At 31.6% G+C, this 25,565-nt stretch overlaps 1 protein-coding gene, 1 long non-coding RNA gene and 1 other non-coding gene across 3 annotated transcripts in view; 1 reads left to right on the top strand and 2 right to left on the bottom strand.

Annotated features, from left to right (window-relative positions):
* The window catches only part of LOC126550162 (uncharacterized), a 42,611-nt gene extending 30,433 nt beyond the window's left edge, over positions 1 to 12,178 (top strand). Inside the window, exons 2-3 of the long non-coding RNA XR_007604204.1 lie at positions 11,798 to 11,998; positions 12,059 to 12,178. This is a non-coding gene — a long non-coding RNA (uncharacterized LOC126550162). The remainder of the gene's footprint in view (positions 1 to 11,797; positions 11,999 to 12,058) is intronic.
* The window catches only part of LOC114124556 (CCR4-NOT transcription complex subunit 6-like), a 56,236-nt gene that overhangs the window by 26,807 nt on the left and 3,864 nt on the right, over positions 1 to 25,565 (bottom strand). The window lies entirely within an intron of this gene.
* Trnal-uag (transfer RNA leucine (anticodon UAG)) lies at positions 24,863 to 24,942 on the bottom strand. Its single transcript has one exon. It is a non-coding gene; the product is annotated as a tRNA-Leu (tRNA).

The raw sequence follows: 25,565 nt of genomic DNA, 5'->3' as shown, positions 1-25,565 counted from the left end.
TCGACTAAATGCGACTTAAAATGATTTTTTCTCTATAGATTTATTTTACTAATTTAATATAATATTTATAAATTGCTAACTTCCTCAGCGGTAGCTGCGATACGATCTCAATAATTCAAATCTTCCGGCCTATAACGCACAAATAGTATAATAGTACATTAGTACACAAAGAGAGTAAGAGACATGACCGTTTTGTAATTTCGGGCAAACTATTGTAGCCTATAATGATAAATAATAATAGTATACCGCAGCTGCTACTATATACGGGCTGCAACTGCAAGGCTAAATCGACCAACAACGATAACGACTTCTATATACAGGGTGTCCACTGTCCAGTAGTAATAACAATGATAAAACTTCAACTAAAGTAAGTATGCGATTTACGAATGATCTATAAAATTGATTTAACAAATAGTCAATATGAACTTTATTTAGAATAATCGCGATTTGTCGGTATACCTACTTTCGATACGTCTATAAAACTGTTATATTATTATTTATTTTGTGGAAGAATAATTAACATTATTAAAAAAAAATCAAGGGAGTTGTCCCATCTTGAAATATCGTTTTAAGCAATATATGATTAGAATTTGGTCATATATCTACCAAAAAACACCCTGTAGTGGAATGTCATATATTACACTATAATATAGTAATATAGTACATAATATTATAACCGGACTTGTTATAATCTCGTAACGACGAGCATGTATTATGTATATTGTATATTATGATATCATAATAATGAATTTGAACAGCAAACGCGTCTATTATTATACTATGTAAATATATTTACTGTACAATATAAACCATATTATAATATACGTTAATACGCCGTCAACCAGTATGTATCTATAGTGTACGTTAAGAACTAACAGTATTATGCGCCGTAGAACATTACATCACGTCATGGGGGATCGACGAATGACAAACGAAAAACAAACACGAATGCATGTTGTACACATCAAACACGCACACTACAAACTTATTATATTATTATACACGCAACATCATATACATACATAGACAATCAATTGACGTAATACTTCGCATATGTACGATACGATAAACCACAGAAACGGAGGAAATATAGGTAAAATGTATTAATATAATATACATAAAACGATGATATACTCTATTCGCGTTAAGAAGCGACCCGCAAACGGATGACTTCTGCGCATGGACGTGGATCATTTTGTGTTTATATTATTGATGGTTAATAAAGTAGGGGAAACAGTTATATGAGTATAACCTGCGTGTTACTGACTAAAAAACTGGTCGCTTCTAAATGTGAATAGAGTATAATATGACTGCGAGCCAACTGCTTTTAACAAAAATATAAGAATTATGCGATGTTCGCTGTACGCATATTCGTGCACCAGTACGCTATAAAGTTATAAACATATATTCATATTAAAAAACTGACAGTTATACAGGTATCCCGAGAGGATTTACCCATTAAGATATCACCTGAAATAATAGAAATATCATAATTATGTTTTAGTTATAAGACTCACAGGGATAAAGACTAGATGTAATTCATATTTTAATTTATTTTCAAATTATAGCCATTTTGTAGAATTTTTTTACTACAAATAATGACGTTTCAACATTTTATTTTCATTAATTTCATGATTTTTAATATTTTTTCTAGTTTCTAAAAAAAAATTGTATTATTTAATACCATAGTACAAGTGACATCAAACATGTGGACCACAGGCTGCGGATTCGTGCGGCCGCAAATGCTTTCAGTGCACTAAAAATGGGTTTATCCTCACAGGACACCCGTAGATATATAAGAGGTGCGAATGCTTTTAAGGAGAATAAAATGGTTTATAAATGTTTTTATATAAGAATTTGATGGAGAAAAATGGCTGCAGTTTTCCGAATTCAAACTGTTATATAAACTTCAAACTAAATATGTGTGGCATATATTATATTGAAGTTGAACTTATTATTATTTGTTATTTAAGGACTGATGGTTGGGAGAAAAGGGTGTTAAATTGAATCCGTGTTAAATAATCTTACACTTACAACGCACAATTTTTAAATCGTTTATTGAACTTCTCCACTTAACTGTTCCCAATTAAGCATTGCATACATAGGTGTAATGACTAATGGTACTTAACTACAAAATGGAACTCGACTCTTAACAAACGAGAAAAATAATAAATACCGTAAGCTCCTTATTGGCTTCACGACAATTACCACGCGGAAAATGATCCAAAATAGAGATCGAGTTAGCCGCAATCATTATTTCATAATACGGTGATTTATTTTTTTTTCACGCAACAACTATTAAAGGGTTAGTATAAAAATACATGCTTGTATAACACGGTTGTAAAATAGTTATGAAGGTGTAAGAACATGCAAATACATTATTAATAAGCATTTACTAAAACTGTAGAAAGTCAGAAAAAAATTTAACAAATAAATAATTTTACGTTTTATTTAATACAAAAATAATAGATAATTCACTGGCATTCCGATAACAGTCTGTTTATCGGTACACAAATTAAAAATAACTATAAAAATATAAAAAATTTAACCATTACATTATAATTTATATAATACATAATAGGTATATAGGTTAATAACTTCTTTAGCTAGAAGCCTATTTTGGGAAAAAAATTTCAAACATAAAAATACAGTAATTTCAATAAATATCCCTTGGGACAATAACAAATTCCTTAGACCCTAAGGTATTTTAGCTGTAATCTAATTCTCCACACGAAAACCTTAGTATTATTTACCATCTCTGAAAATCAAGAATCTAAATTTTACAAACGATTATTATGAATACTACATTTTAATTCTATCCATTTAATTTCTAATCTATCCTATATTCATCTTATAATATCATCCATCGACTAAAAATAAAATAGTCCAGAGACATTTTAACCTAATTAATAAATAATCATAATAAACTAACTCTGGTGCACACAAAAAAAAAACAAGACATTGATAGTAGAAAAAGGTTTTAATCAGATATTCACTTGATGGAAACGTAACTATACCTATACAATTAAATTCAAATATACATTTTATGTAGATACAAGGTGAAGTAAAAATGTTGATCAAATTACGTAAATGTACAAAAAGAAAATATAATATACAATGAGATAGTTATGAATTATGATAGTACAATACACGCGTATTACGTTAATAAAACGAAACCATACGACTAATCTTAGCTTTAAGTAGGATCGTGTTTGTTTTTGTAACTTCAACATTAACATTATATTTTATGATATATTTATCGTATTGTTGTGTATTTACCATTTAAATTTGAATGCACTCATTTATAATATGCCGTGTACGTGATACTGTTAAAAATGATAATATTAACTTATGAACATAACTTTTTATTTTTAATACGTGTTACTCAATATAAACAACAATATCTGAGTGGACGAACAAATGAAAAATATTAGGCATTATTTTATTACTAATGCATACACTGCTTTTTTACAGAGTATTAAATTAAAAAACTAAAAAAAAACCGATGACATACAACATTTAATTGCGCGATATTATTAATTAGTACACATGTGTTTAAACTTTAAACAACACGACGTATACGGACAAATTATGAAAATAATTTTCAATAAAACATACCTTTTAATTTTTTATTATTGATACTGATCTGCTGTGGCCAGTTAAAACGTATGCATAATGTATGTTATTTATTTTCATACAATTGCATGAAAATATTAACTTGTGTATAAAAAGGTTAATCAACTATTATAAAACTGTAAATCAAAATAATAGTACAACGTGCCAACACATATTTATTTCTATAATGGATTTAATTAAAATAACAGTTCATATTTTAATTGATAGGAAACCGATAAATGTAATTTTTTCTTACTATTTCTAGATACGTGAGTGAGTGTATCGTAAAACCTTGGTTTTTTAATCCAATACTTAAAATAGGTACATCATTATTTTGTGTTTTGACGGTTTTTAAAAACTTAACTAAAACATAATAATCTATAAAAATAATACGCCCAAGCAAAATCTACTACAATCTACAATTTATAGTACTGACTTGAACTTTTACGACATTTGATTCACGAGAACTACTAAAAATGATTAATGAAAAATTTCTGATCGATAACGCCACAAGTCTGATGCCATTGTTTCGATGCGATAACAAATGACGAATGAGAGGTGCTTGATAATATTGTTATTAAATACCATAGTCCATAGTAACAGTTATAAAACTGATTAACGATTAACGACTAATAACGCGTATTGTCGTGTATTTTCTAGGAATATAGGCACACGCTGGAAGACATTCATTTTATCGTGATCTAACTATCAGCTATAGCTAATTTCTTAGTAAGCAACTTGTCAAACGAGTTAAAACTTGTTTATGATTGCAACAAGTACAAAGAAGTTGGATTGAACATTTTCGAAACTTCACAATTAAGATACCTATCGTGATCCGGCAAAACGTGTAAGGCAAGCTAGTTAAATTATTGTACAATGTACATCCTAAAAATAAGAATACGAAAATATTGAAATTTTTGACTCAAACTGCTCTTAATTAATAATAAAAATTAGGACATAAATGTTTATGAAATTTCAGTATAGCACCTATTTATAATTTATGTGTTTAATGACATGCACAATAATGAATAACTTGTTGAAATCATATCATTGATTAATTGATTTAACGTTGATAAAAAATATAATTTTTTACTTGTCCACTTGAAAGTACAAATTAATTTTAAACAGAACCATCAGATCTTTAATGAAGTATATTACTTTCGAATTTGTACTAACATTCTTAATGTTATATCCAGGCAAGGAATTGGTGCGTATCTTAAGTATCAACACCAGATATAAAACCAACAAAATTAAAATATTATTAAATGTTAGTATTATAGAACAATAAGTTGGACTACATTTTATGAATAACAACTATCTACAATATATATATCAATGTTCAGGAACAATTCAATTTATAAAACACTAGCATATTCGGTGTTTTTATTAACGTATCTATGGTGATTATTCGGTTAATTTTGGCAAAAAAAAAAACAAATAATAATATTTAAATTTAAAAAGTAGTTTAATTAACATTCAAGTATCGTAGGGTCGTCTTTCTTGGCCAACCACAAAAATGATAACAATTCAAATACTAATCTAAACATTTTAAGGATATTAATTTTTATGTCCAAATAACTAAATTAAACATATAATTATTGTCATATAAAAATATCACACTTATATAAGTCATAATATGAATACAATAATATGGTTTATAATTTAATGAATTTTAATTGAACATTAAAAACAAATACACTTACAACATAAAGATTAAAAAACCCAATTATTCAAGACCATTATTATTCCGTAAAATAAAACTTTAGAATAATATTTAAAACAAAATATTTTAATATTACGGGAAGATTAAAAAATAATGAGCTATATCGACAATATAATTTTAAATTTTTAGCTAATATATTAAAGAGCTTACTATATTTAAGATACTTGGAGTATTAATTAAAATTCAATTTATTTAATTATTTTATTGTATCTATAATGATTTATTTTATCATCATAAATATTTAGAAATTAATTTATACTCAAAATAGAAAGCAAATTATAAATTGCATTAATATTTTTCTAAATAATTTATTATTATAATAAGTAATAATCTAACATAATAAGTACCCATTATTATGATTTGCTTCTTTTATTTGGAAAATTGTTTTATTTAAATTTAAATCGATTTAAACAGTAATCTAACACCAAAGATTTATATATAAATATAACTCTACCTAAACGACTATAAATTAAGGTTATTTATTAATTTTATTATTAATGGCGATCATCAATAAAATATTAATAGTAGCTCATTTTTTTTTTCTGCGATTTAAATAAGTAAACGAATGAAGAACCATGTTCTTATAACCTGACCTTAAAAAGATTCAGAATTAATACAGTAAACAAAAAATATATATCCATCAGAAATCAATGTCACGATATTCGTATTGTCAAAACGAAAAAAAAAATGCGTTAATTTAGTCAAAAATTTGTTTAAACGTCTAATTAAAAAAAAATTAAAATTAAAAAACAAAGAAAGAAAGAAAGAAAGGAAAGGAAGCAAACCGGTAGACATGGTAGGAGCAGCCAGCAGCAGTTAATATCATTATTTTCTAGAATCGGTCATTTTTAGACCGATTAATCAAAAGGAGGGGGCGAGACGACCGGTATGAAGGTCAGTAGGACAACGCCGTCTTGTAGATCTGGTGAAACGTATACACAACGACTGACTACTATAATACTACTACCACTACTCCACTACTGCACCACTTGTATTTTACTATACTCACACAAAACGTAAACCGCTCACTACTACTACAACTATACTACTACCGCCGTACACATTGATATAATAATAATAAAGACTATTTACTACAATAACTGCAGCATGTTGATAAGCAATTTACCGCACAGGAGAAGACTCTCCTCCCCTTGTGGAGCAATATTTATATTTATGTATTGAATTATTTTTATTTGGCGTCACACAATATCATAAACGAGATTTTCAACGCGAAATGCGAATCACAACCTAGACCCGATTCAATAGTCGGTATAGCTGAAATTATCGCGGTTTTCGGTTCCTTGTACGGATTTTTTTAGCCATTTTACACATTCAAATACGCCGCTGAGCTCGGTTAAGCCTTCGATTATTATCGAAAGAAGGTTAAACGCGGGCATATACATACACACGCGACGAGTGCATTGTCGCGGTAAAGTAAAAATAAAAAATCGTCCTTGATAGAACATAATGATATTATGTTGTTACTGTCTCGGGAACAGTTCAAAGATAAAACGAAACTGCTGCAGTGCGGTGGCAGAAACGAAACATAGGACGCATATTATAATATTGTACGCTTATACTACCATAAAGTGTTCCACACGCATCAAACGTGCACGTGTATAAACACAGTAATTGCCACAAACACCTACAATGTCCTAACCTACGAAACGCTATGTCATTAAAACGAAAATTTAAAGAGAATTTAATAATTTTAAAACCCCAAAAACAATAATTTACGACCAACGAAGACGAGAAAGGCATAAATGTGCCTCGAATATACTTTTAAATGGTGCAGTACATTGTACGTACGTTATACTATAATATTTATTACTAATATATTATATATATATAAAGGTATACATTTAAACAAAATTATATGTGAATGGTTATTTTTCTTTTCTTATAGCAATAACTCGGCGCGTGTTGCGGGGGTACACACACACACACACACACACGGATGTGAAAGCCGTCTACTTTCTAAATCGTAACAGCGGCGCACACGAGTACGGATCATCTTTTTAAACGACGACGACTACGACGAAACGCACACAAAGAAAACCAGCCATCAACCGTCTCGTCATCCCACACGAATAAAATATAGATATATAGTATAATATTATACACGTAGCGCACACTCAACGTACGGACGGCAATCGATGAGAGAATAACATTATATATATTGTTAGTTATTACCTATTACTATTATGTATAAACGGTAGATCGTCGCCGTCTTCTCCATAAACGCCGACCGTGCTAAAACACATATTTTATTCACTCCAAACCACTTCGCCTGCTATTGTCTACATAGTAATGTATTTTAATAGTGGCGATTTACCCGGACGGGGGGACTTTAGGGTTGGAATGTTGTAACAAAGTTCAAATTTACATACATACATGTTCATGTGTCGTACAAAAAAATCATGATATATTTTAATAAATTACAATTATTTTGAACGTTATTTACGTACACCAAAACCATTTCTCCGAGAAAAAGCTATCAAGACCTATATTATTTACATGTAAAGAATACAAATCCCGTCAGTCGGTTCAGAGCCAAGTCGTGGCAAATACTTTTTTCAATATTAAAATTTACATATATATATAATAGAAACTAGAAATAGAGAGATTAAGTATTATACACATTAGCGTTCTTTCTCCGGCCAAGTCCGGTGGTGCGGAGTTCTCGTGCGATTAACGATCAAATCAATTACCGGCCGCGTTACGACGACAGGTCGTTCTTGTGCACAATGTCCGCCATATAACCCCGATGAATTAGGTTAGGTCTCCGAGGTTTTTCTCACTTATAATTATTTTCAAAAACGAAACGTTAACGCATAAAAACATTGTACGTGCTATATAATATATAACTAAATCGTAAACAAACGGAAACAACGATGATAATAAAATCAATAATACTATAAAATATGAAAAAAGGAAACCTTTATAGTACCAAACACATTACTGATCTATAGGTTAGGTTTAATATGTAACGGACACAGCGGCCGACTCGATAATAATATATATATATATTATATATACATAATAATGAAACCATCATCGAAAAGATCGAACGAGAGAGGCTGTTACAGCGTTGGTTTCCACGGTCCGGCGGCGAATTGGGGCGCACAGTCTACTTGGCCCAGTTCATCTGGTCGTACAATACCGGCAGCGATGAACAATACACGTTTTGACTCCGGAGGTTTTCTGGTTTGTCTTGTTACATCCCGAATTGGCCGTGACACCGACGAATTTTCGTTTTTTTTTTCTCTCTCAATCTCTCAATTCTGAATATCTGTGTCTATGACATATATTATATGTATGTACGAGTACAATGTACATATAATATATATATATATTTATTTATTTTTGTTCACGGACGATTTTTTGCTGATTGGAGACGATGTCATTGTCGGAGGTGGCACAACGTGTTGTCACGTAAATATACTAAATAGGATACTATGATGGTTATCTCAAATATATACGTATTATATCTTATACCGCCATCATAGATATTTTCCGTGCATTATGTAGAATCACACGTTGCACACTTGATTGAAACTAATCGGATGTCATAAGAATAGTACAGCGTAAACCCTGGCAATCGATTATTAAATGTGGTCGGTGATGAAATAACACGACAAGACATCACGACTAAGACACTAAGTCCACACCGTGTACATATGTTGAATTATATACATACGTCATACATATAATACAAGTGTATATGTAATCCGTGATAATTACTTGTGGTTAATTCAACTATAAATATAGTATACACAAATTAAAATCCGTAATATTAAACTGCAGAGAACAATAGACACATGTTATAAAGGACTGCAAGATAGTATCATAGTAAAATCGAAATTTTAGATTTTTGCACACACACATACACACCAACATTATAATATTATACAGCCGAAAGTCAGGTACGTAAGATGAAGACTTGCAAAACCATACCAAATCAGTAGATTTATTCATAAAAATTATTAAGCTATTTTACTTTTATTAGTTTTATTATACATTCATATATATTGTATAAAGTAAATATCACGATTAATATTATGGTTGAATATACAATACGTATATATAGCTATGTTGAACATTATTATAAGCTTACTGCAGTGGAAAATGTTTGCCAAGATCAAAAGCTTAATAAGATAAATAAAATGTAGTACTGGGACTTGGCACAACAATACATACTCGTAAGTCGTGATACTGCAAATAATATTTGCATTTCAACTTACAATACATTTTTAAAATGATCAAACAAATAGAATACACCTACTTTATAAAAATAAAAAGTATAGATTCTCTTTTGCAAAGTCTGAATAGGTAGTGATTGAACTTTTTTGGGATGTTTTTAAATTTACCTAAATACGAAATCCTATTGAGTTTGAATTGGTACACAAATATGAACCAATAATAATAAATAATTTAATATAAAATTTACGAATGGGAAACAAATGATCCGATAGCGATTTTGTAGTTAGACTACATAGGCGATTGTTAGACCACTATAAATTTAAATTTCATATGAATACTCTGATAATAAATTCGAACGAATTTAAAAATTTGAGATGAATCAAAAATTATTACAATGAAACACGTGTGTGCGACTGTGCGAGCATACATACAATGCGCATACGAATATAAGAAGAATAATAATATTAAAATGTCGAAATGACCGTATATTGAATATCATCAATAGAATCGAATACAAATAGTGAAAATCATCATGAGACCTACTTATCGGGAAAGAAAAAATAGTGAATTTATTATTTCTCTATTCGTCATTATATATACAATCGCATAACACTAAAAAATAATAATAATATGTTCACAGCGAAGAAACTCAGGACATCCTGGTTTGATTTCAGCTTCAAACGAAGAAGATAGATATGATGAAAAAAAACAAGTTTTTTGTAGTGGGTGTATAGAGAAAAAGTAAATATTAGGTTTTCTAAAAAAATAAATGTGCAAATCAACTGCAACAGGAACTGTAATATGGTCTGAGTGCAAAATCGTGATAGATAAAAAAGTTAAAATACTTTATAGCTGCGATAAACATTGAAGACACGTTTTCGGACAAAACCGAAGGAAAATATTGCACAGCACTATCGGCAGTTATAGAAACCATATACCTCCAGTGACCGCGTTTTCCTTTATATAATTAGCGTTATTATCGCGGCAGTACCGCGAGCTGCCGCCAACAATACCATTAATGTTGAGGCACCACTATATAGAACTAAAAAAAATCATGTTACAAGAGGAGACCGGCAACGGCGGCGCTCTGATCACTGCCGGACTACATTCGACCACAAAACCGCAAACACGTACGGATTTACTATGTTTTTATTATTATTATTACGGGAATATATTATTATGCCCCCGTCGTCTGCGTTTTGCAATAACATTTTATGTGTGTGTCAGTGGTGGTCAAATGATTATGTCATAGGGAAGAGAAATGAAGTTAATTTGTATTTACATTATTTTTTTATAAACATATTGGTAATATTAAAATTATAAATAATTGAAAAAAGGTCATGGTAATTAAAATAAATTTTATACTCATTCCTTAGTCATTTTTTTTAAATTTATTATTTGGCATCTCTCGGCTCTAAGTACATTCTTAAACCCAAAAAAATGCTTTTAGTGAAGAATCCATACCTAAAGGTAGCAGTTTATCCAAGTTTGTGATTATAAACAGGTGATATTTTGTGATTTATCAATAAAGCCACTCGTAAAAGGTAACTCTTCAGTAATAAGTTAAATGCATCAAAACGAACAATTTTATACAAAGTGTAATATATATATATACTAGCTGACCCCGTGCACTTCGTTGCCCGTTAAAAATGCAAATTCTATATATATAGATTCGAATTTTGATTAATTTGTTATTTACTATTCGGTTTAACGGTGTTCAAAACTTAGACATTTTCATTGACTGTTTTGATTCTCAAAAATCTTGTGAAAGCACCACTTTAATATGCGAATTTTGTAAAATGCTTTCTTATTACACACTAAATTTGTGATATGATTTTACGAATGTACCGTGTAAATTGTAAGCATCGATCTATCATTGTTCAGGCTCTACGTTTATCAGTCAGTGAGTTACTCAAGTCATAATATTATAGTCATTCTGCTTACCGTTGCCGTGAGACTCTCTTATGATTATGAGAGCAGTATATTATCATGTAGGCAATCCACACGTGGTGGATTGCGGACCCCGCGAGATGTGTATAAGAATTTTATAATTTCTAACACTTAAGTTTCAAAGTTATGTCATTGGAAAAATTGCTAAAAAGAAGAACCCGATATAACAATCGAATTAAGGCTGAATGTAATTTTCTTACATATAATATATATATATATATAGTGTTGCACTTATAATATAAAGCTATACAGACTTATATAATTATTTATAATATTATACTATATTCACTGTTTTTTTTTTTTTAGTATCCGACTGAGACCTGCAGAAACGAGTATAATAATAATATAATTTGAACACTCAGACCTGGGCCAACCAAACCATTCAGATCTGTGTAACACTCGTACACTGCTATCCATACTAATGCAATTCCAATGAACTTTTCGATTTATTCCGCATACGTAATTTTTTGTAAAAACGAAAAAGCGTTCAATAAAAATGTGCAACACGTAAAAGAATGAATAATACACATAAAACTTCATTATTTTGATTGCAAATAATATTTATAGCCCCACATAAAATCAATGCCGAATATTTCTATACCAGATAAAAGAATAGGAGCGGATGGTGGAAAAGCCGGCAAACCCGAAAACCGAAAAAAAAACAAAACCAAAAACCGTATATACGCGATAGGTATTATTATTTATTATATTGCAGACGACGTTGAGACACACGCGGTCGGCATCAGATCATTACAGCGCGCGACACCGCGCAACGGTCCGGCGGTTTCATCACCGAGCGGCGGCGGCGGCGGCGGCGGCGGCGGCGAACAACAGTCGGTCGTCATGCGGTGACATTGGGATCACACGGCCACCGCCGCCGGATTATGTATAGCCGCGCCGAGCGGTAGTTTAGGTGTATCCGGGGCACGATAATTATAATTATTATTATTACTATTACTATAGAACAACAACTATTATTATTATTATTATTATTATTATTCGGTCGTTCGACAAAACAGCGTACCGACACTGCGCGACGAGCGTGTAAAACACGACGCCCGCTTTGATATTATATGCTTTATGCGAAATATATATTATTATTATTATATTAATTTACTATCTATACATAAAATATATTATGTTATATTTAATGCAATACCGGTACAAGGGCTCGATTATTGTGTACAATGCCAAACATAGGAAATACGGTTTGCATATTATACATTTTCGACGTAATCCGACGAAAAAACTTATAGTATACACCGGCCGCAGACGCGAATTAACGGATGTTGAAATGAAATTTCACAATATCATCGGCACTATATAATAATATTATAACAATATTTTTATTGTTATTGTCGTTTTCAAACACAAGCCACAGCCATATTATCCTCCGTTGATGATATTATTATTATATTATATAGCTGTATTGACCGACTTCATCCGGGAAAAATTAACAACAATGATTATAAAATACGTATATATTTGGGTGTATTATGGTTATAGAATACCTCTACAGTTCACGGACAAGTGGGTGGTGTCAGTGTGTCACCTCGCATCTATCCGAGATAATAGGCAATCCGACTTTGGTGAATTGGAGAGACAACACTCAGTGAATTTACCAGCTTAAATTTAATAACTTCATAAACTAATATGTAATAATGGGACTATTCTGTATAGGATAATGAACAATTTTAAAATACGGCACAATATAGTAATAACTAATAAGTAGTATAGCTTAATTATAAAAAGTAATGAACAAAAATATTTATTATTTTTTCAAATTTTGATCAGAGTCACCAATCGAAAGTGGTTTAAAGTTCAAATTATCTGTGACGGATTGGATTTAGACTTGATATATTTCCTAACGTGGACACGTGATTCAAACTACTGTTTAAAACTTTCCTAAAATCTCTAAGAACATCTCTAAAACTTCAGTAAAAATCAATTGAATATTTTTTAAGTTCATAAGCTATAAATATAAGAACATTACTTTTTATCGTAAATTTTAATATAAATAATAAATTACATATTTTTTTCTTTCCTTAAAAAGAACCCACAATAACACATGGCGAGTCAGCAATTTTGTGTTTTCTTGTTTTTAACCGAATTTCTGTAACCTATGGCAACATTGAACACCTTATATAATATTTAAACAAAACATTCGACTTTGTGCATGAGCCAAAAGAAACCCATGTGAACAGTGAGAACACTCTGTAGCTAACTATAATGGTTGAAAAAAGAAGCAAAAGACACACTCAGATTTTCAAAGAATCTATGGATATAACTTTAATAAATTGTAATCGACCCAGAAGTTTCTGAAATTAGATGTAGTAATAAAACTCATTTCACAAAAAATAATTGTATATTTATATAATACGAGTATTTACGTAGCGTACTATTTCCAGGACAACAGTTCACGTCACGCAGAGTATATCAGCAGCGTATACCTACTGTATACGAACATAATATGACGTATTGTTATCACTAATCTCATAAACATGTACGCATAATATATGTGTCATTACGAATAAAAAAATAATAGTTTTATAATAAAAACACCATACGCATAAATAATTTACATGCGCGCGCATGCTCTGCAGCCGCCTCGTGCAGTATTATAATTTATAATATTATTATACATGTATACATAAAGGTATACGTGGAGCGGAGCAGCTCCGATTTAAACAATAGGTGTAGTACCGCTGGCTGCGCTGTCCTTGAACGACCAGAGGTTGGATTAAAGACAAATCTGGTTGACGTCGTAGTAAAAAAAAAAAATATGAAAATAATATAACGAAAAATCACATATAGACTCGCCACATGTGAGATGGCGGCGGTGGTATATATCACGGATTTGCAGCACAGACCATGCGGGAGGAGAGGACAACGGCCGAAAAAAAGAGCTTTTGTTTGTTTGACACAGCCGGCCGCCGGCAATATATACGTGATCGACCTTCATGCCAATTTCGTTTTTAATTTTAATTTTTTTTTACACTCGTTTTGTTGTAATATTATTTTTCTACACGAGCCGCGTGCACGCAACTTCACTACACATTTGGCAAATGATGACTATGACAAAAAAAAACAAATAAATAAAAAGTTAAAATATACTCGACTGCGAGCCTCGTATTGTTTTCAAGGTTTTTTACCTCAAAATACAATATACATATAGGTACAATATAATATTATGTCAAGTTTATAATTCAAGTCAATATAGTAATACGCGATGTTATCACTAAGACACTAACTTGAGATATATAATATGTATATATATATATATTATGATAGACCCTGATAAGAAAGGTTAAATAATCAATATGGGTTTTTATAAAATTTAGGAAGTATAGCGTGCGCGACCAGAAAAAATAAATAGTAAATATTATACAAAATTGCTTAGAAAACACGAGTGTTTATTATTTGAACTATAACCTATACATACTGATACAATACAGATAAAACGTACGGATGTATGTTTTTCAATAGAATTTTAACCATGCGGCTGCTTACGTTATACACCGTGTATATTATCACCGAAAACCTTCGATGAAACCATATCAGATTTCTTTAGAAAATTTTGAATGAAAAAAAATTATAACCTAGCAACGTAGATACATTTTATATGCCGTTTTAACATGTGACGATATTATAACAAAAATAACAAATACAATACACATAATATATTATATTCAAGAGTCTATACAAGTACCGAATGCGTGTACTGTTACATAACTTAGTACATTTAATTGTGAACACCAAATGAATTCACATCTCATAAAGGAAAACCACCTTAGAAGCAAAATATTTCATCCATATACGTATTTTACATACATCGGGGTGTGCTATGGCATTGAGGGTGCGTGTAAATGTGAAATGTGCACGTAACCCACACAGCAGTACCAATGTACGTTTAATATATTGTTATTATAATTAATTCAACCGGAATGTATAATAATATCAAATTATCAACCCCACTGGAACTATAGCCCTACGCATACGTTTAATGTACCGGAAAGTAAACCGGTTTCTACCCCGAATATTTGTTACACACGAACCCCCTCGGTAACAAAAGCGCCAGACGTTAGATCGACTGGGAACACCTTTTGTCTCGTACAACACTTTTCCGCGTCTCCCGAAAGTAGGTTTACAGGTGTATATTTTTTTTTTAGAACAAAAAAACCATATTCCGGTAGACCACCTGTTGTCTGGCCATCGTCATCGTTATCAACATAACCATCATTCGCCCTCTCTCCTATAGTTATAACTTATTATTATTATTACTATTATTAATATACTTAACTTTAATGTACATCGAATAAAATTATATTGCAATTAACGAGAATCGTTTACCGGGCATTTTTTGAATAATAATAATATACAGTGTACATACGTCACACAGCCGTACTAATTGTTAATTAATATTGCCTCATAGTAAAGAAATATTATAATATTATAGTAATATAGTCTATAATAATTCTACTTGCGTGTACATTATATTATAACCGAACAAAAAGCACACAGATAATATCAACATATTGATATATTTACATAAGCCATACCAATGCGATACGATGATTAAATTTAAAATTTAAATGCAGTTTATCAGCTGTCACATTGTTAGTAGTAGTTTTAACGATTTAAAAATGACGACGTGTGGGTGAAAGCACCACAATCACACACAATATACACACACGCGCGCGCCAACGGTCTGGCATATACCGTAACGACGAATAGCCCACGATATATATAATGGCGACGGCAATGCAAATCATGTTTATGTATGTATATCATATATATGGATGGCAAGTACCTACGATATACATATTGATTATCCAACGTGCAAACTATTAGGTGACGGGTGAACTACGCAAGGAACAGTAGCCAAAACAGTGAGAAGGCGAACAGATATAATCTAGTATAGTAGTGTATATATATGTATTATAAATATATTACATTATACGATTGACAATAAGGTATTTACCTATATAAAAAAATTATTATTATGTATTTAGTTAAAAAATTTAAATTAGATGATTATCATAAAAAATTGAGTAACAAAAGAGAACTGAGAAAGTATAATTTGACGGCTAAATATACCAATAAATCTTTTATGGATTATTTACAACCAACCTTCTCCAATTCTATGCCTTTTGAATTCAAATAAAATACTCAGTGGTGGGGGATTGTTAATATTATAGTATGATTATTAAATAAATATTTAGAATTAGAATTAGAGAATGATGTGCGTTTATATTAACCATTATGATAATAATATTTTGTTGTACCTACATATTACTTATAGCGATTATTGTTATAAAATTCAATTTTACAATTTTTAAATACTGTAACAAATTACCCTTCATTTGTATCATCTTATCCCTCTTGGGTGTAGTTTGTTACAAAATTAGTTATTAAGTTAAACTCACATTTTTAGCAAAACTATTTGTTTTTAATAATTAAGTTGTTCATAAAAATATCAATTGTTATATTATTTATGTCATTAAATTTTAATAATCATTTAGTAAAAAATAAACGAGTTATAAATAATTGTTAACATTTTGTAAAAACTATAATTATATAATAATTGTTTACATTCTGTAAAAACTAGCCCCACCATCCCCTACAAATTGTATTGGCGTAAAAACCGATACATTCGTTCTGTCCCTCATGTACAACAACATGAGTTCCTCGCAAAACATTTTCATAAAAATCAATTCGTCAATGCGATTCAATTACTTAACGGTACACCCACGCATGACTGTACCTAGTAGGTACCTACTCAACAACATCAATCAATTATTATCAGTAGTAAATACATTATATTTACGTCGCATTTCTTAACCACGCGTTTAAACGCTTAAATGCATAATTGCGCTTATACTGTTTACTACTGATTAGAATAATAACATTAGTCAATGATAAACAAATGCATTAAAGCCAAGTATACTTCATATATATGTACATTATACATAGCCAGAGTTGTACACCGTTTTTAAGAAAATTATCGGATAATTATTCAACATTTAAAAATAAAAATCGAATATTTTTCTTTCGTTCTACTTTTAACAAATTTCTGTTATCTCTTGATTTTAAAATTTAAATAAATCTCATTTTTCTACTATTCTACATTCGTCTTTATATTGATTATAATAAATATACATTCTCGATGATTACTTTAGTTTTAAACGAATTCGAAATCAATATGACTTATGTTCAAAGTAGTAGGAAATCAAGGGCTTAAGTTGCAATGGAAAAAAAATGATTGGAAGCTAACACTTATTTAGTAAAAATAAAATCAAGAATAACATCTATATACTATAACCTACATAGTTCTAGTTTAACAAAAAAATTAATTATTTTTTATATTTCCATAATCAACTCGAGCATACATGACATGTACAGGTCAATCGATTACATGTGTTACCATTAAGTATACTAAGTGTTACTCATTACAATTTAATGTTTATAATTTTTTTAAGTTTTTACAGTCAACAAGAAATATTTATAAGGATATCTTAAAAATAAAATAATTTAAAATCCAATTTTTTTTAAACATATTCGATTTTTAATATTTTCATCATTTTATAATATGGTAAACAACTATAGATTTCAATATAAATGATGACAATATATCAAATAGGTATGATAATATTATGCAGCAATAATCAATATTACAATTCAAATATATAAATTAATAATCAGGACTAAAACTTATAAAAAATAATAATAATAATAATAATAATAACAACAGTTAAAATCTTTTGCAAAAATGAAATAAGTAAATGAATATAGGTACTCGATTGTAGCTTAAATTAAAAAAAAATATTTATATATAATTGGTTAAAATAAGATAATTATACACCTTAAACCCGCCGGATAAGACACAAAGCAATTAAACTATAATAAAACCCAAAGTGAAAATTTACATCGAAAAATATTAAGCACGAATTCATTTCAAATGAATAACTTACCATTTATAGGTATAAATAAAAGAAAAAATATCAGACTCGTGTTAACAAGCCGACAGCCATATATGACGCCATGGTAAATATAACATATCAAACGCACATATGAGACCGTGAAAATAAGACCAGGTTAACACAGAAAACATCTATTCAGTAATTGAATAAGTGTTCTTTTATTTAATATGTTATTCAATAACCTTGTTATACGTTCAAAAATTAATAATTTATACACATAATACATAATATAAATAAATGATTAGGTATGACGTGTGTGGTTTACTTATCTACAATCTTCAAAAATATAACATCAAAGAAGACGTAAAACATAAACTGTATTGATAATACAACTAAATTATGAGTTAGGTCAAATTTTCAGAGTTTCAACACTTTGAAATGCGCTTATAAAGTGTTACCGACATACATGAATGTAACACTATAAATATTAATTTTACCATAAAGTCATATAATATTATCGGAATATACAATGTGTTTCATACACATAATTAATAACTTATATTATAATATATACATCCGATTTGTGTACAGGTCAATATTACCCGTAGAAATATTTAAAATTGCCATTAAAACACTAAAACAATAAATAAAGTTACATTTCAAATAAATCGAACCATAACCTAGGAACGATTTGACGGCGGGAAATCATAACGTTAACACTAAATTGAATAAATAAAAAGCCTACGATAATAATCATTACTATCTTGTCATCGTAATAATATATTAATTATTATAATTTTGAGACCACTAAAACGTACGAAAGCGCTACGCGCTTTCGCACGATGAAAAAAAAAATTATAATAATAATAATAAATAAATAAATAAAAAAGCAAAACAAAGTAAAAACGACCGTCGACCTAAAAATATTAGAAAATTAAATCGCATGAAAGAGCACAGATAAAAATTACGAAAAGAAAAAAAATAGTACAATATCATAATTATTATACATATTATATCCACATACAGACAATCGAACAAGGGGGAAAACGCTAATGGATTTCCAAAAAAAATAAAAGCGAGTTTAGCGGAGGAGCTTAACACGACAACGTCACGGCGCTAAGTCGTAAAAGAAAAACAACTTCGGAGTGAACGAAAGGGAGCATCGCGTAGTCAGCGGTGGTGTCCGATGGGCATGGTGAAAAACTTGATTTCGATGTCCCGGTGACCGTTGTGCGAAGTGACGATCTCGGAGGAGACTTCTAAGCTGTGAGTTCTAGACCTGGCGACGGGGGCGGCTGTTTCGGTCTTCGCGAACTCAGCGGCGGCGGCTGCGGCGATCTTGAAGTACTGGGACGACGATTGGAACGGCGGCGAAGTCGGTTCGCCGCTCCAACTCCTCCGGGCCGGCTCCGGTCGGGTGAGCGACGGCGAGAAACACCGGCGTCCCACGTCCCACACGTTACCCACGGGGTCGCAGCACGCGCACTGGCACGTGGACACGTCCTCCAGGCTCACGGCTTTGATGTCGGCCGACAGCCGGATCGTGTCAAACGGCGCGGCGTCCCGCACGCCGAGTTCCGAAACGGAAGGCGGTGGCGGAGACGACGACGTGGACGACGACGACACCGACGACGGAGGCGACGGCGGACGTTCTGCCGCAGCTCGTTCCGGGGCCGCGGAGGCGGCAGTGGTCGCGACGGCGAGCGGCTGAACGGCGACGGCGGGCACGGGCTTCCGTTCTTTCTTCCTGCGTTTCCGGGGCTTTATAATGCGGGGCAGACTGTTCTCGGACGTGGCGCCGGAACTCTCGTCGCTACCGCCGTCGTTCTTCTTGCCGCCGTTGCAGTTCGGCTGTTCGGCCGTCGCTTTTTTCGCGTACTTCTTGCCGGGACCGCCGCCGCCTCCGCCACCGCTTCCCGTCCTGTTGTACTTGGCGGCCTGTATCAGCGGCGCGCCGTGCTTGTGCGCGGCAAAATTCGCCTTCTCGGCCAGAGGCCCACCGCCGCCGCCGCCACCGACGCCACTAACGCCGACCGCGCCGACGACGGGGTTCTGGTGTTGATGGTGATGGTGCCAGTACGCCGCCCGACCGTACCAGTCTTGCAGCTGCTGGTAATGCTGGTACGGCGTCGGCGCGCCGTGATGGTACGCCGCGGCGGACACGCCGGCCACGGTGTCGTACCGGCAACGCGACGGTTCGAGCTGGGCATTGTGCAAGCCACCGCCGCCGCCGCCACAGTAGTACGACGACGACGACGACGGTTTTATCAGACAGTTGCCCGCATAACGATCGACGGATAGCGATTGGGCTACGGTAGGGCCCCGGTTCATATCGCGCACTCGACGCCACCGCCGCCGCCGCGCATGTGTGTGTACTGCACCACGCGCGAGCGACTTGAAACGATAAAAATAACGTTACGATGACAGGTCGTTGTGGACGCGATGGTTTGAATTATTTTTCGCAACGATGCGAGCGACGCGACCGGACGACACGACCGCGACGATTTCGTGTCGACAACACGACGACGACGGCAAAATAAAAACAACAACAACAACAACAACAACACCGACGACGACGACGAAAACAAAACCGACGCGGCCGGCTCGCATCTAGACGAGGACTACGACTGACGCTCGCGACTACGACGGCACGGCACGGTCTGCTGATGCGGCTGCTCAGAACCGCCAGACGAAACACCTGTTTGCCCCACCTCCGCTACGGCACACAGACGATACCGGCGGCGCCCGCGATACGCACAGCGCGAGAAATCAGTAGGTTTTTATTTATTTAACGAGAAAGTTATAGATGAACATAATAATACTATACTCAATAATAATAATAATAATATACATATTATATATTATTCACAACAGACCGTTTACGCGATAAGGGTTTGCAGAACACAGAGGAGCAGTCTTCGTGTGGGGGCGATTTAAGAAACTTATGATATACGATTTATCATATTTACTATTGTACTCTTTCGAAATTTTTTCCTTATTAACTAAATTACGAATTTTTAATTAAATATAAATACCTTTAATACAGTTTTAAAATCATAATTTGTATACAACTAACGCAAAACAAATTCACCAACTTTACCAACTTTTATGTAATTATATTCGTTATGTTTTTGATATGTAGTATAATATGCTACATATAAATAATACTAATTATTTGGTTAATTCAATATGTATGAGTGTATGATGAATTTTTGTGCTAATATGTTTATTTGAATTAAGTAAGTATAGCTATAAGTCTTAGTTTAGGTCAACATTTTAAAAATGTTCAAATATTTTTCATATATTTAATTTAGTCTCCTTTCACAATCACATAAAATAATTACACTCAAATATATTTTTTTTTTTTTTTTTTTACTAAATTATATTAAGATATTCCTATAACAACAGTGTGAAGACTAATTGAAAATAACTCGTAGACCCGACGCCAAAGAGAAAACGACAACCGTTCGCCGATGGCAAAAAGCATAATATTATAATATTATAGTAGCTATTCGTTTATCGTATTAATAGACAGGTATACGCTTTTACAGCAGTCTATGCGCAAATATCGCGTCTATAGAGGTGACATTTTGGCGCCAAACACTTCAGTATTCTGTAGCCATGCAACGCTTTTGTCTTCGCGCAAGATTTGCACGATATTACCTAATTACAATATCCGGCACGGACGTATTACTTAGGTCTTAGAGCGACTTCACACTGCATCGTAAAAACGTGAACAGTAATAAAAAATATTTATAATTTTTATTGTGATTCACTGATTTAAGTGTTTGAATTTATGGACTAAATAGTAATTGATAACTGGTTTAACAGATACCTACTCTTCGAGTAGTTTAGAATCTACTCTCTGAAGTATTGAATATACTACGGTAACATTGTGGTATACAATTTATTATAACTACAAAATTCAGCCAAACACAGTACCAAATAATTTTACAGAAATCACGGTTCACGTTTTATCGCAGCATAGATAGTAACGTCACCTACCTACTCAGAATTTAAAACACTTATACCTAGGTATATGGTATAATAATCAGTAAAGAATAGGTAAGAAGAGGCGTATACAACTGTATTACCTATAATATTCCCAACAAGAAATATGCGTATGAAAATACGGAATAATATAGCTATAACGATAGATATATACGTTGACCCAACAACTGACGCTAGACAAGTATTCCTCAGAAAAAATGAACGACGTATTTTATTGAACATACGTTGTAGTTAATAAGGAATTTTGTCGTGATATGTAAAAAGACTCGTTTTTTGACTTAAGGATCTCTACTATACGTACTAATAGAATGAACGCGGAAAAAAAAATAAATTGTGATAACAACTGTCAACTGTTTTTCTAATTGAACAGAAATAATATCACGCACCTATTTACAGTTCGCTAAATAGTACAACGCTTATCAAACGGACGGTTTAGTCTCTATACCGACCACATTGATCTTCACTAAGACTTCAGAGATAGACGCATCCGGAAAGTTTCCATTGAAACGATTTACACACGTATTGTATTAATAGGTGCGCCGTATGTCGAATAAATCATATACCTTATGGCTCTAACTAACTATCTAACTTAAAACTTCCGATTGGACTTAGTTATTTCCTATAAATCTATAATATGTTTAAATAATCCATGGATTACAATTAAATCACGTGCGATCATCGCTTATAGTGACGTCTGTATATAAAAGTGAAATTAGAAACGCGTTTGTGATATTGTATACACGGACATGTATCATCGTATCGATGTGTAAACTTAATTCGAATATTTTTGTTGCTCTCCACTTCATCGTAAATACTATAGAAATATTAAATACACATTTTTTTTATACGTGCATTTTTTATTTATACCGCATTCAATTTTTACACCTGATATTATTCTCTATCAATGGACAATGATAGGTAATTATTAATTAATGAGCAATGTTTAAAAGTAAGTTAAGTATTCTTATACGTGTTTAAAACCCATGCACTATTGTTTACGACGCTATTTACTTAAACCAATGCGCAATAAATTAGACTGTTTTTTCATTGGAAGATCAAATATTCACGTTGGTCATTAAAATATTAAATTAAATATTCAAATACTAAACAGTATTAACGACCATTAATCCTAAACCTATTAACTACCTATACTTATAAAAACGGTTTTTAGGTAGATTTATTGTGGGTACACATACCACACTTTTGAACAAGGAAATTAAAATACGGGAATAATATTGGAAAGCTGTTATTTTTAAAGAAATAAAAGAAATTAACACAGAATATTGAAAGATAGATATTCGTGATTAGTCAAACGTATATAGGTTATAATTGCTTACTGTAAACCAATTAACCATGTATAGTAATACAATTTTAAATCTAGTTTTATTCATTAACATCATTATTTGTATAATATTGAGGACATTTATTATCAATACCAAAATTTTACCCAACTGTATTTGTTGATCTAGCATAAAATACTTTACTTTATAGATAAATATATTTTTAAAACATGTTATACATTATTAACAACTCCTGTTAGGATAGAATTATATATTTCATACATATTTCAAAAATAATACATCGTTTAACTGCTGTTTAAAATTGATGCTTTTGGAATACTATATTATTTATGTGTGTTAATACGCCGATTAATTGGTAATTTGAAAGCAATTGGACGTTATTATTATTATTATTATTAGTTATGAATTATGATATCCATTGTACATTATAAGCAAATAACTTCAAAAATAAACTGTGAATAAATTTAAGCGTAGAAAAATAACAGCAATATCATTTGAAAATATAAATAATTCCATTCTTAAATATAATATCCGGAAAAACGTTTAAAGATCGGATAATAATAATTATTATTACTATTGGATATTATTCGGATTATTTTTTTCTATTCTGCCACCGGTATTTTCATCAATATCCACATATATATTTAAGTAGTATACTGAATCGCCTATTTGATAATAAGTCACGGATTGATTTGGGTGCCGGTTCATTAACCACATACAAAACGAATTCTATAATAAGGAGTTTAAAAAATGTAAAAAACGGAGAACGGAGAAATGTTCTAATAAGGTACATTTAAGGTTATCAAAAAAATCTAATATTTTTGTGTTATTTTCGAAAACTTTTCAACATAAACGTGTTGAGCTGATTGTCAAACTTGTGTTTCTAATATAACTATCAAATATAATCAAATTTATAAGGACCACACGTAAAATTGTTTATTTTTTTATAAATCTTGACTCAAATTTTGGCGAATAATGAATATTATGGAAAAACATACATGTCAAACTAATTATACAAAATCATAAAATAAAACAAATATTCTGTATTTAAAATAAAAAAAACATGATAAAATAAAAACAAAAATAAATAAATACGAGGGTTGACATAAATATTTGAAGAAAAAAATTGCAAAAGTTTGTGGCAGCGGTGGGATTCGAACCCACGCCCTTTCGGACTGGTGCCTAAAACCAGCGCCTTAGACCACTCGGCCACGCTACCTACATGACAGCCGCTACGAAACTCTGTTATTTAACACGACTGTTTTTGATATTTTTTAGTCAAAAATACACGATGTTATTTAAGTAAAGAATATCACCAAAATGTAAAAATGTAATACCATATAAATCTCATCAATCTTCCCAAAATTAAAAAAGATTTATCAAGTAACAAATACATATGAATTATTTTTTTACACAACTAATATTATTATTCTCAATAATAAATTCCAAAAATATATTATATTTTTAGAAGGAATAATACAGAATGAGAGTTTCTTCCAACTTTTTTTGTAAAGATTGTGTCTATGATGTGAAAGCACTATTTATTTTTTTTCCTTATTTCTATCCGCAACATAGACAAAACATATTAATACAAAATGTTTAATCTTAGAGCTACTTGAGTACTCAATGAGATTTTGTGGCTATGACATGTCATATAAGTCATCAACTAGTTAAATATTGGCCATAAAACAAATTTAATATTTATTTAAATGTTCGATTTATTTTTTTCAGTCGAAAATAAAATTGAGTATTAATAAAACATAAAACCAATGTTTAACTCTCAAAAATATATCTTCTATAATTTTTGTTATAAACTTATAACTAATATGTAATTTTATTCTG

The sequence above is a fragment of the Aphis gossypii genome, chromosome 2 (genome assembly GCF_020184175.1).
Source record: "Aphis gossypii isolate Hap1 chromosome 2, ASM2018417v2, whole genome shotgun sequence".
NCBI lineage: Eukaryota > Metazoa > Arthropoda > Insecta > Hemiptera > Aphididae > Aphis > Aphis gossypii.
Note: the sequence above shows the minus strand (reverse complement) of the source record. Positions and strands in the feature narration are given on the sequence as shown.